The following is a 12889-nucleotide window of genomic DNA, read 5'->3' on the forward strand; positions in this document are numbered from 1 at the left end:
TCTCTCTCTCTCTCTCTCTCTTCCTCCTTCTCTCCCTCCCTTTCTAACCCTGCCTTTCAAATAAATGCATCCATCATCTTAAATTTTAAAAATATCTCAGTACTCAGAAAACAATGCTCATGGGGTGAACTGGGGTGGTACAGGGGTGGGGATAGAGCCTCAGGGTGATGGGGACTTCCAGGGGGCCTGAAACCCCGCTCAGGAGCAAAGCGACTAGAGGGCAGGACATCTGGACTCCACAAGGCCTGTGTTTGCTGCCGCACTGGCCTGGCCTGCAGTTATGAGCAAGACGGGCCTGGAGCCCAGCCAGCCCCGGCTCAGGGCTCTCACAGGTGGGAGTGCAGAGCTCGGGGCTGGGGCAGCAACCCCACGCTGCCCCCGGGGGACTGTTCCGAGACACTCGCTACTGCTGCGGGCTGGTGCTCAGTGACCAGGTGGCCTCCCACCCAGACACCTCTGTCCGTCTCTGTCCGTCACGTAGCCATGGCAGGAAAGGCCAAGAGGAATTCTAACAGTCACTGAATGAATATTTTGGAAATGTCTCTGCCACTCTTACCCCTGCGTCCACACCTAGAGGACACCATCCTGTCACTCAAAGCCAGGAGACATTTACAACCACACTTGAAACAAGTACACTTGTCTGATCTGACCTCTCTGCCCCCAGCCAAGTAAACGTTCCACCCTACCTGTCCACAGCACCTGGTTTCCCCAAGAAATCAAAGACATTCACCGCGCCCAGCATGCATGGGTGTGGTATACACACACACGCACACGCACACACACGCACACCAAGCCTTTGTTGGCCCCACCAATGGAGAGGCACCATGTCGGGGACACAGCAGCTGTTTCTACTAAAATCCAGAGACCCTGCAGATGCTTCCCAGCTGCACGGACGGGGGCTGAATCTTCCCTCTAAAAGGCAAGGAAAGCCCACGCTGCCTGATTCTCTCTCTAAGCCTCGCTGACTCCTGGCCTAGCGCAGGGAGCAGATCTCTCCAGCCGTGTCGGCTGCCAGTGTGGTCGTGCAGCACGGTGCCCCTGGCTCTGACACATCCATCACCAGGCGCCTGCAGCCCTGGAAGATCCCACAGCGCAGGGGCACAGATTGCCCGTCCAGAAGGATCCGCAGGGCCCTAGAAAGGAGTCAAGGTCAGCCTCGGTCTGTTCCACCCCCAGTGGTGTCCCAAACCAGCACCTCCCGATGCCCTCTGGAGCCCTGGGCCTGTCCCACAGCCCAGTGCCCCGGTTCATCCCGTGCCCTTCCTGCTCCCTCCCTCTTCCTGTCATTGGTGTTCTCTTCCTGAAGAGAAGCCCCGGTGTCGGCCAGGACTGTGCACGGTCAAGGCTGTTGGCGACTCCTGGGAACTCCAGCACTGTAAATGCCAGGTCCCAAACTCCCTGAGGTCCACACCCCGCACAGCTGATCTCACCATCACTCAGGCCGCAAGAGTCTCCGTGTGTCCGCGTGGGCCCCAGGAGCCCAGGCCCACAGCCACAGAGAACAGAGGCCTACAGCACCGCACGGCACCACCACTTCCACAGGACACACACACAACACACAACACAGCACATACATGCCACACCGACACACCACACACTCCACACACAGTACACACCATATACCACACACCACACAGCATATGCACGACACACCACACACATCACACACACTCCACGCATAGTACACACCATATACCACACAGCACACACACTACACACCACACACTCCACAACACACTACACAACACACTTCATGAACAGTACACACCATATACCACAGACCACACAACATATACATGACACACCCACACACATCACACACTCTCCACAGCACACTCCATGCACAGTACACACCATATACACACACCACATAGCACATACATGACACACCCACACAGCAACACACACTACACAACACACTTCATGAACAGTACACACCATATACACACACCACACAGCACATACACGACACACCACACACATCACACACACTCCACAGCACACTCCACGCACAGTACACACCATATACCACACAGCACACAATATATACATGACACACCCACACACAGTAACACACACTACACAACACACTTCATGAACAGTACACACCATATACCACAGACCACACACCATAGAGAGCATACACAACACACCACATGCATCACACATACTTCACACACACTCCATGCACCAAACACACCATATTCCACACACCATACATACACAAGCCACATACTACACATTATACAACACATACACAACACACCACACACAGCAATACACACTACACAACACACACTGCACATACTATACAACACATATATGAACACACTACAGACCACATATACTGCACACATCACACACACTATAAACCGTAAAAACACATACTACTACACACCACACACACACTATACGTATCACACACACTAAACATCATACACAACACATACACAAACACACACCATATATACACTCCACAGCATACTACACACACAGTATACATCATATACACACACCATACATACACAAGCCACACACTACACACCATATAACACATACACAACACACACAGCAACACACTATACAATACACATCACACACCATTAACACTACATACCACAAACCACATACACTACACAGTGTACACACATCATACAACACACACAATATACACCACCCATCACAAACCACACATACACTATACAGCACACAATACAATTCACACAAACTACACTCTAAACACCACACACACCAAACACTACACACAACACACATCATACACAACACACTACAGACACTATGAAGTACACAGCAGACAAGAAAAACTACACACGTGTCATAGAGCACACACCACACACGCTCTATGTGCATCACATACACACCACCTGCAGCACACACAGAGGAAAGCGGTCCTCGTTCTCCTCCCAGACCCAGGTGGAAAGGCCGCCAGCCCTGGGGCAGGGCCCCTCAGGCTGAGCACCTCGTCCCCCGTCCCTGCTCCCACGGCACTGCCTCTGCCCCTCACCAGAACCATCAGTGTGGCTCAGAGGCCCCTCTGAGGTCCGAGACCTCGTCTCTTCCACGTGTGTATCCTCGTGGGCCTCGCCGAGGCCTGCACAGTTCTGTGCTCGTAAGCATCTGTCAGACCAGAAGCCAAAGACAACGTGGCCCCAAGGGAATGCTGGGCACAGCACCATCTCAGTGATGCCAATCCGAGAGGGGGTGTTGGCTTTCTGAGGCTTCCACTGCAAACCACAGCAGGCTGGGTGGCCCAGCCATGGAGTTATTTCCTCCCAGTGCTGGAGGCCACATGTCCAGGACCACTGCATCGGCGGGGAGTGCTTCTGTGGGCTTTGTCCCCGGCTCCTACAGGACTCCCCATGTCTCCTTGCGACCGCTGTACATGTCTATCACCAAATCTTCTCTTTGTCTAAGAACAGCCATATTGGAGTAGACCTCATTTTAACTTTATTAGCTCCTTAAAGACCTCATCTCCCAAACCAATCTCATTCTGGGCTCCTGGGGGGTTGGGTCTTCAACAGATGCCTGGTGGGGGGGAGGTGGCTGTGTCCAAGTCCCCAGGGAATAGCATTCCTGACTCCCACCATGTCAACAAAGTCAACTGTTGCTATCCCAAAGCCACTGCACAGCCACTGCCTCTACTTGTCCCCGCGGGGGAGGGCTTCCTGGCCCCAGAGAGAAGTTCTCATCTGACCACAGCCCCTTACCAAAAGTGTCCCCATCACCACAGTAATTTTTATCTTCTGGAGCACGTGAGTCTGTGGCTGACAGCTACAGCTCACGATGAGTCTGGTCTGCGGTGGAGCAGGTGATTGGGACGGCCACGCTTAGCCTTATTTCTGGCTCCACGGCTGCTCTTGCCTCCTGCCTCCTGCCTTTCTCTCCTCCCTTACTGAATTTATGTCAGTTGGTCAAATCTCATGCATCTTTATGAGCTACCTGGAATCCTTTCAGGAATAAAGGAGAGTACAGATTGTGCTGATCTATCTGCCATCAGCTGCCACTGCCTCTCCTTTGTTAATGGTGCTGCTCAGTACTTTGACTAAAATCCAGAAAAGAATGTCTTAGGAAGAAAGCTTGATTTCAGATGACAGCTTTGGAGGTTCACAGCCCAAGGTCAGGTGGCCCCGTGGGTTTAGGCATCTGGTGAGTCTGCAAGACTGTGGAGGGAGGATCACACTAGCAAACAGAGAGACCCAGGAAGCACATGCTCCCCCCACCTTCTTTGTGGTCTCTCCTTGTAATGCCAGCCATGATTCGGTTGTGAGGTCCCATTCCAGCTCCTGAACCAAGTCCACTCAGTTCCCAAAAGCCCCACCTTTGGACACCATAGCTGGATCAAGACTCCAATCTCATCCTTCAACCATGACTCAACATCAGACATGGAGGTTTCAAATCTGTATGAGTTTGGGGAGTTTCCTAAAAAAAAAAAAAAAAAAAAAAAACTAGATTTACTATGGAATCCACATACCCTTGGTGAGATTATACCCCCAAGAATTGAAAACAGTCTGCAGACACAGTAGTTATGCCAATGCTCATAGCAGTACTATTCACACTAACCAAAAGGTGGGAATACCCCAATTGTCCATCCATAGACAAGGATACAAAATACAGTATATACACACAATGGGATTTATTCAATCACTGAATGAAATTCTGATATATGCTACAACACAGATGACCCTTAAACATTATTCTATGTGACACAAAAGGACAAAAAGTGTATGAGTCCACTCATATGAAATATCTAGCATAGGCAAATCCATAGACAAGAAGTAGATTAAGGTTGCCAGGGACTAGGGGGAAGGGAGAGTAGGACTTTTTGTTTAAGGCACATGGAGTTTCTACTTGGGATGATGAAAAAGTTTGGGGAAGAGGGGAAGAGATGGTGGTGATGATTGTACAATATTGTGAATATCACTACTGCTACTTGATCATACACTTAAAAGTGATTAAAATGGTAAATACTATGTATACTTTATCACAATAAAAATATATGCCTAAAATGCCATTGTGATAGTGTCACCCACGTGTAACCAGTCCACTTTATCCTGAGCCGTCAAAGGAACAGACCGAGGATGCCCACTTCATACATGTAGCCAAGTACATGTCTCGAGAGAAAAAAAGAGTTCTACTTTATCCAGCTCTGCAGAGAAATCCTACTGAGATTACACAGTGTGGATTCTTCCATCCGGGGCTCCAAATCTAACCAACGGTCAATGCAAGCTTCTTTGTCTGGGCAAGCTGAGACAAGGGTCTCTCCAGCACACCCTTCCGCCACCCCTATACATGCACCTGTTTCTAACCAATGGCAATCCCTAGCCCAGCATGGCTAGCTTCCCAAGAACCCCCTCATCCCTGGGTTTGTAAGACTACATCTCTTTTTTTTATTAGCATTCAGCCTCCCATACAGAAATGCACCTTCCTCTTCAAACTCTCATTTCCAAAGCCATTGGCCTAGACATAGAGGGATCTGCATGGTTTACTGTTGGATCGTGTGTGTGTGTGTGTGTGTGTGTGTGAGAGAGAGAGAGAGAGAGAGAGAGAGAGAGAGAGCATGCACTCCACACCTCAGCCATCACAATTCATCTCCCTAGCTAAAGCAAAGCTACTCTCCTCTGAGCTGTACTCAAAAGAGCCCACTCACAGCGTCACGCTGTTCAGGACCATGGTCGATTACCATCCGGCTTCAACTCTTCAGGACTGACACAGAGCCAAGCCAGTGCCTTAGATCGTAGCCATCTAAAGGCAGTATTCTTTAGGTGTGGGGTGAATCCTAGCCCCCTTATTTCAATTTCACTCCAGATTACCATCTATGTTTGCTTTATTTTAAGGCTAAATAAACCCCAATCTGTGCTTTTGGGTAGTTATGCAGGTGATGGTCAAGCCCGTATCTGCATTTAAGGCAGCCTGAAAACCACCCTGGAAATGAGAGGGTCCTGACTCTCTTGAATTTCTACTGAACTGCTTTGTAAAATTGAAAATGTTACCTACTAAACCTGAGGTTTTTAGGAGGAAAAGACATAGGGGAGTGAGAGAGGGAACTGGTGAATTATTAGGTTCTTTCCTGTTCTAGGAGCTTTCCACATGGTCACAGGGTCTTAGATTGTCCAGTGTGTGAACCCCTATTGGTGACTGGCAGGCTCCAAGCCATCCCAAGGCCACTGCAAAGGAGCCACCACGGGGAGAGTCCAGATGCAGAGGGCTCAGTGAGTCACCGAGGCCTCAAGTTGATGGTCAAGATTCCACAGCTTCCACCGCAGACCACTGTGTCTTTCTGTCTGACCAGCTAGCTGGTCCGCCTTTAGCATTTTTAACTCGATAGGCATACAGCCTACTATTAGTACACAATTTTGTGATGGGGCCTCTCTACTATTAGTATACAATTTTGTGATGGGGCCTCTCTCTCTTTTCTATACAAAATCAGCAATTTATAAAAGATCCTCCATAGATCCCACCCTGATGAAAGTGCTTGTCTCCGTGTCCTTGCTACAGTGGGACTGCTGGTGTGTCCTACCCCACACTGGTGGCAGGACCCCAGCAGAGGCAGAGTCCTCCTCTTATTCGCCTCCTGTGTGGGCAAAAACACCCGACCCAGGACACCCCTCTGTTCAGCAGCCTTCCTTACTTCAATGGTATTAGAAAACCTATTTTACTCCTAGGAAAGATGTAGGATCTGCTTACATTTCTCTCCAAGGACCATTGTTGGCCTGTATACAGAAGGATCTTCAAAAGGTATAAAAAACTCTACAGGGGCCAGCACTGTGACACAGTGGGTTAAAGCCCCAGCCTGTAACACCAGCATCCCATATGGGCACTGGTTCTAGTCCCGGTTGCTCCTCTTCAGATCCAGCTCTCTGCTATGGCCTGGGAAAGCAGTAGAAGATGCCCAAGTCCTTGGGCCCCTGCACCCACGTGGGAGACCTGGAAGAAGCTCCTAGCTCCTTACTTTGGATCAGCTCAGCTTTGGCCGTCACAGTCATTTGGGGAGTGAACTTAGTAGAATGGAAGACCTCTCTCTCCCTCTCTCTCTCTCTCTCTACCTCTCTCTGTAACTGTCTTTCAAATAAATAAAATAATTTAAAAATAATAACTCTACAAAGGGGCCAGCACTGTGGCTTAGTCCGCTAAGCCCCCGCCAGCAGCACTGGCATCCCATACGGGTGCCAGTTTATATTCCAGCTGCTCCTCTTTCCACCCAGCGCCCTGCTGATGCACCTGGGAGGGCAGTGGAAGTTGGCCCAAACACTTAGGTCCCTGCATCCGCGTGGTAGGCCTGGAGGAGGCTCTTGGTTCCTGGCTTCAGATCAACTCATTCCAGCCATTGTGGCCATTTGGGGAGTGAACCAATGGATGGACGACCTCTCTCTCTCTCTCTCTGCCTCTCCTTCTCTCTATGTGTAACTCTGACTTTCAAATAAATAAACAAATCTTTGAAAAAAATAAATATTTAAAAATAAATAAATGAATTCCACATGGATTTCAAAAATTTTTTTGCCCCCAAACAAACACCTTTTCACTATATTTTTCCAGAAAGTTTTTGAAGTGGCCTTGTATACATCAAATAACCCGGGAAATAGAGTTTCCACTCCCAGTTACTGGCTCCTAATCCTGCCATCAGCAAAGCACATGGCCTCTGGAGCTGTGCTGTGTATGGCTGTGCTACTCCCTGCCCAGCCCACCCAGGCCTGTTCGGCAGGATGCTGAGCAGTGGAGTTGTCTCCACTCGCACCTGCCTTGGAGACTGTTCCTGCATGAAGCTCCACGTGTGCTCCTCACTGTCACCACTGGACCTTGGCCTTGGCCTTGGAGTCTCAGGGGCCTCAGCATCACACTCTGGAAATGAGCTGGCCACTCTGGATCTCAGTTACTCATCTGTAGGACAAGAAACAAAACCAGACAGTCTCCACGGCCCTCACATTAGGCAAAAGTAAGTCTGGCTTCTAACGTAGACCTGAGACGGCGATGCCAGTACCTTGACTCACACAGAGGTCAAGCCTCTCTGTGATGTCTCAGGGACATGTTTCTTTGCTCTGCCATCCTAGATGTTTGGAACGTGAAAGAGGGCACGGAGGCCTCATGAGCCTCACAACTTGGGCATACAGCCACAACTACCTGCCAGTGTGGCTAGGGAAAATACATGACCAGCTCAGAATCCTGTGTCCCAGTAAGGCAAGGAGAACGGCTTATACCATTCTGAGTCTATGAGGTCATACAGGGCACATAAGGGATATGAGAATCAGAACAGAGGCAGACAATGCAGGGGTCTCCGGCAGCAGGGACTGCAACTGCCACATTTGTTTTTGCAAAATAACTAGAAGTTCAGAAGAGAATATGCATAGTTCTACTTAAAGCTACATTTAGCATCCATTTTTTAAAAAAAAAAAACTTATTTATTTATCTGAAAGGCAGAGTTATAGAAATAGAGGGAGAGAGAGAGAGAGAGAGAGAGAGATTTCCATCCACTGATTCACTCCACAGGTGGCTGAAAAAGCTGGGGTTGCGCCAGGCTAAAGCCAGGAGCTTCTTCCTACATGGTCTCCTATGTGGGTACAGGGGCCCAGTACCTTGGGCCATCTTCTGCTACTTTCCCAGGTGCATTAGTAGGGAGCTAGATTGGAAGTGAAGCAGCCAGGACTAGAACCGGTGCCCACATGAGATGCTGGCTTCACAGGCAGTGGCTTAACTCACTATGCCACAACGCCGGCCCCTACATGTAGCTTCTACCACCTAACTCACAGCTGGCTATAATCAGATCACAATCAAATTTACTAGTACAGCTCAACAAGCATTTACCAGCACCCAGCACGGACCAGGAAGCAGAGATACGAAAAATGAAGACCCTTCCATGCCTTCCCTCGAGGCACCTATACGCTAGGGGAAAACAGAACCCAAAAGGAATAGTCTAAAACAATGGCATCAGTACATCCATAGGGGTGAAACCTGCAGCTGCACTGACTGGAGAGAAAGTTAAAACTCCAGGACAATAATGCTATAACTAGTACTGAAACAGTATTTTACACTTTATGTTCTGTGTGGGTGCAAACTGATGAAATCTGTACTTAGTATATACTAAATCGATCTTCTGTATATAAAGATAATTAAAAATGAATCGATGTGAATGGAATGGGAGAGGGAGCAGGAGATGGGAGGGGTGCGAGTGGGAGAGAAGTTATGGGGGGGGGGCATTGTAATCCATAAACTGTACTTTGGAAATTTATTTACTAAATAAAAGTTAAAAAAAAAAAAAAAACTCCAGGACAAATATCGCGTCACACAGGCAGAGGGAAGAGGTCCTAACACACGTGTTACAGACAAGGACATCCTACGGGTATGGGTCAGCAAAGTGGAAGAACATGATCGTAGGCTGAAGGGGAAAGAGAGACCTTATTTTAGGGAGTGGATCTCAACAGGTGATAGAGTGATCTTAACTCATCATAACGTTCTGGTCTCGGAATTTTAAGTGGAGATTAAACCCCAGAGAGTCCTGCGTCAAACAGAAGAGAAGACAGAGGTTGTGGAAGTTGTAACCATAATGCAGATGCACAAGTGACGCTCTTTCAAATGTCTTTCATGATCCAGTTATAAAAGCTCTCGACATTCCTCCTATTATGGTACTTTACAGTCTCATGATAACGCTGTGAGAGAGCGGGGTGGTGGAGGGGGGGACCTGCAGCTCAGAAGTGTTGGTAAGCAGAGCTCAGACACACATTCCAAAAGAGGCAAAAACCCAATTTAGGAAATCTCCGATCTGGGGCTTCTTACAATAGAACAGACGATTTTTGAAAAGGGAAAATTCAAGATTCAAATGATCCAAGCAAAAGGAAGGCGATTCAGACTGACCCGCAGGAATTCAGGTACAGACAGAAGCAAAAGGGGGATTTAGGAACACAGTCGTCCCACAGGGTGACCTGTCGCATATGGATCGTACCCCTGAACTGGAAGGCTCACACCCGGAGTCTAAATCTCCAGAACACCCCTGCTTCTTGGAGCCACCTTAAGACTGGGAACAACCAAAGGAAAAACACAAAGAAATGCTAAACTTGAAGATGATGCAGTCCCTGGAAAGGATTTATCTGGGAGCTTGTTTACGCCTAATAGAAACTGCAACCAGCTGGTGTTCTGGCGCGGTGGGTTAAGCCACCTCCTGAGACGCTGGGCAGCCCATATGAGCATCAGTTCAAGTTCCTGGATGTTCCGCTCCTGATCCAGCTGCCTCCTAATGCATCTGGGAAAGCAGCAGAAGGCCCAAGTGCTTAGGTCCCTGCCACCCCCATGGGAGACCTGGGTGGAGTTCTAGGCTCCTGGCTTTGGCCTGGCCCAGGCTCTGCTGCTGTGGCAATTTGGAAAGTGAACCATCAGATGGAAGATCTCCCTACCCCCCCCACCCCCACCCCCCCACCCCCCCACGCCACACACACACACACCCTCTGTGACTGCCTTTCAAATACATAAACAAATCTTTTTAAAAAGAAACAAAAGAAAGAAAACAAACTGTGCAATCCCCAGCTCTGGGGGCTGGTGGAGTCTGTCCGGTGGGAGATGACACGGCATGGCCTTTCCTCTCTGATAACGGGATCCCACGGCTGTGTTGTAGGAACCGGCCCTACCTTCTGCCTCCCAAGCCAGACCACAGCATTTCTGCCCACAAAGAGTAGCTCAAAGGCCACTTTCTCTTTAATCACCAAGAAAAACCAGAAGGCTGGTTCTGTGGGCAGAAATCCAATTTTATAAGGATTTCAACAGATGCAAATTGTTTCCTGGATAAGGGCTAATGACAGCTAACAGGCCAGCGCTGTAGCAGGCAGACGACCCAGCAGCAGTTTCCTATTTCTGCTAGCCAAAAGCACTGCTTCCATCTGCTGTTTGCATCCTTCACCCATATTATTGGCAGTGCTACTGATTTTTCCCACTCCCACTTCTCCCAAAGGACGTCAGCATGCCGATTTACATAGGTGCGCCAAGGCAGACGCACTCTGTCCCCGCGCTAATGGGAAGTGAACCTGCGCAAGCCCAAACTTGCTATCCCACCTGACTGTTCCATTCTAGACGCACCAACCAGCTCGATTTGCTCAAAAGCAGAGGAAATGGAGTTGCTTTCAATTTATGGACTGACAGCGTTCTGAGTAACGGTGAGTCACGGCTCGATATTTCACTCAAACCTCAGACGGGAGCTGGCTCCTGCTGCAGCTCTTTCTGGGTCAGAAGAATGCATCAGAGGATCACTCACTGCCGTGAGCCCCGCGCTGAAGATGAAGAGCTGGACAGGGCCAAGGTCAGCTGTGCCCACAGAAGCAGGCTGCCATGCATCAGAAAGACACTTCCGAGGACAAGGGCATCAGCCCAAGTGTTAGCAAGGCGGAGGGCGGCTGGAGAGAGGCTTCTGGGAAGACGGAAAAGAGAACAAGGATTCTTGCTTGGCGAGGCAGGATTTGGATGTCATAGAGGAGGTTCATAGCACCATCCCAGGACACACGTTGTCTTGGATCTGTGTAGGAGTCCCTGCTCGACCATCATCGTGCTGTCCCCTTCTCTGGGACACTTTCCCCATCTTTAGACCCTGAAGGTTTCTAGAAAACCCCAACTCATCATTCAAGAACCTGCAGAACATGAGGGTTCTGCCTCAGTTTCTGCAGAATTGTTCAGTGGAGTTTTTACCACCGTACATTTAAAGATCTGTTTTGATTCCTATTTCTCCCACTAAACATGGATTATCTCAAAAGTAAGAATGGCTTCTCATTCATCTCTATGTCCCCCATTATTGACACACTGTTTACATTTTTGGATTAAGAGCTGTAAGTGAATAAAGACAGAAGGAAAGGAAAAATGAAAATTTAAAAAAAAAAGGAAAGGGGGAAGAAAGAAAGAGAAAAAGCTTAGCTTTGAATCCAATGAGAGAAATCCTTACAACAGATGAGCTGATCCAGGCTGGATTGCATACATGAGTGCAAAGAGCAGTTACATTTTAAATCTGCTATGAATATGATTGATAAGACTCCACAACTTACATCAAAGGAAAGATCGAATGACCTGGTAAGAGCTCAAATTGTGAGTTTTAAAAAGGAGCGATCTTGTTGTAGGTAACGTGTCGCACTGCAACCCTAGCTGCCTGCCTGCCTTAAGATGCCGGGTCTCGGCCAGCGCCGCAGCTCACTTGGCTAATCCTCCACATGCGGTGCCGGCACCCTGGGTTCTAGTCCCGGTTGGGGCGCTGGATTCTGTCCCAGTTGCTCCTCTTCCAGTCCAGCTCTCTGCTGAAGCCCGGGAGGGCAGTGGAGGATGGCCCAAGTGCTTGGGCCCTGCACCCGCATGAGAGACCAGGAAAAGGCACTTGGCTCCTGGCTTCAGGCCAGCACAGTGCCCTGGCTGTAGCGGCCATTTGGGGGGTGAACCTACGAAGGAAGACCTTTCTCTCTGTCTCTTTCTCTCACTGTCTATAACTCTGTTTGTCAAAAAAAAAAAAAAAAAAAGTCCTGTCTCTGTCTCTCTCATCGGTCCCAGCAGATCAGGGTATACGGGACCTGGACCACTCTGCTCAACACTGAGCCCCAGGGAGCCTCCCTGAGCCACAGGCTTCTGAGGAATCCCAACAGGTTTCCCAATGCCGACCTCACTACTGTGAGGACAGGCTCAGATCTTCCAGAGACAGGACAGGAGGCCGCCAGCCAATGGGGAAGACACTTTTCAAAGTCTCCTCGCAGGCAGGCACGTGTCATATCGTCACCCCTTCAGTGTGGAGGCTTCGCTCTTGTCTATGCCTGAATGAGGCTGCCTCTCCTCCTCTCCCCCAGGTGCAGTGGGGGCCACAGTGGGCAGCTGTGCTCACGATCCCGCCCTAATTACAGAGGGGGCTCCGCGTGAGCTTCTG

The 12889-nt window shown here is 49.3% G+C and overlaps 1 long non-coding RNA gene across 2 annotated transcripts; it reads right to left on the reverse strand.

Annotated features, from left to right (window-relative positions):
* Positions 1 to 2331: 2331 nt before the first annotated feature.
* Positions 2332 to 8295, reverse strand: LOC138848501 (uncharacterized). Of its 2 annotated transcripts, none has more exons than XR_011386340.1 (3): positions 7997 to 8295; positions 7754 to 7896; positions 2332 to 4440 (listed from the first exon to the last, which is right to left on the reverse strand). It is a non-coding gene; the product is annotated as an uncharacterized lncRNA (long non-coding RNA). The 2 variants fall into 2 exon arrangements; XR_011386341.1 differs by having other exon boundaries at positions 7758 to 7896; positions 7997 to 8292.
* Between the last annotated feature and the right edge of the window lie 4594 nt (positions 8296 to 12889).

The sequence above is a fragment of the Oryctolagus cuniculus genome, chromosome 2, assembly GCF_964237555.1.
Source record: "Oryctolagus cuniculus chromosome 2, mOryCun1.1, whole genome shotgun sequence".
NCBI lineage: Eukaryota > Metazoa > Chordata > Mammalia > Lagomorpha > Leporidae > Oryctolagus > Oryctolagus cuniculus.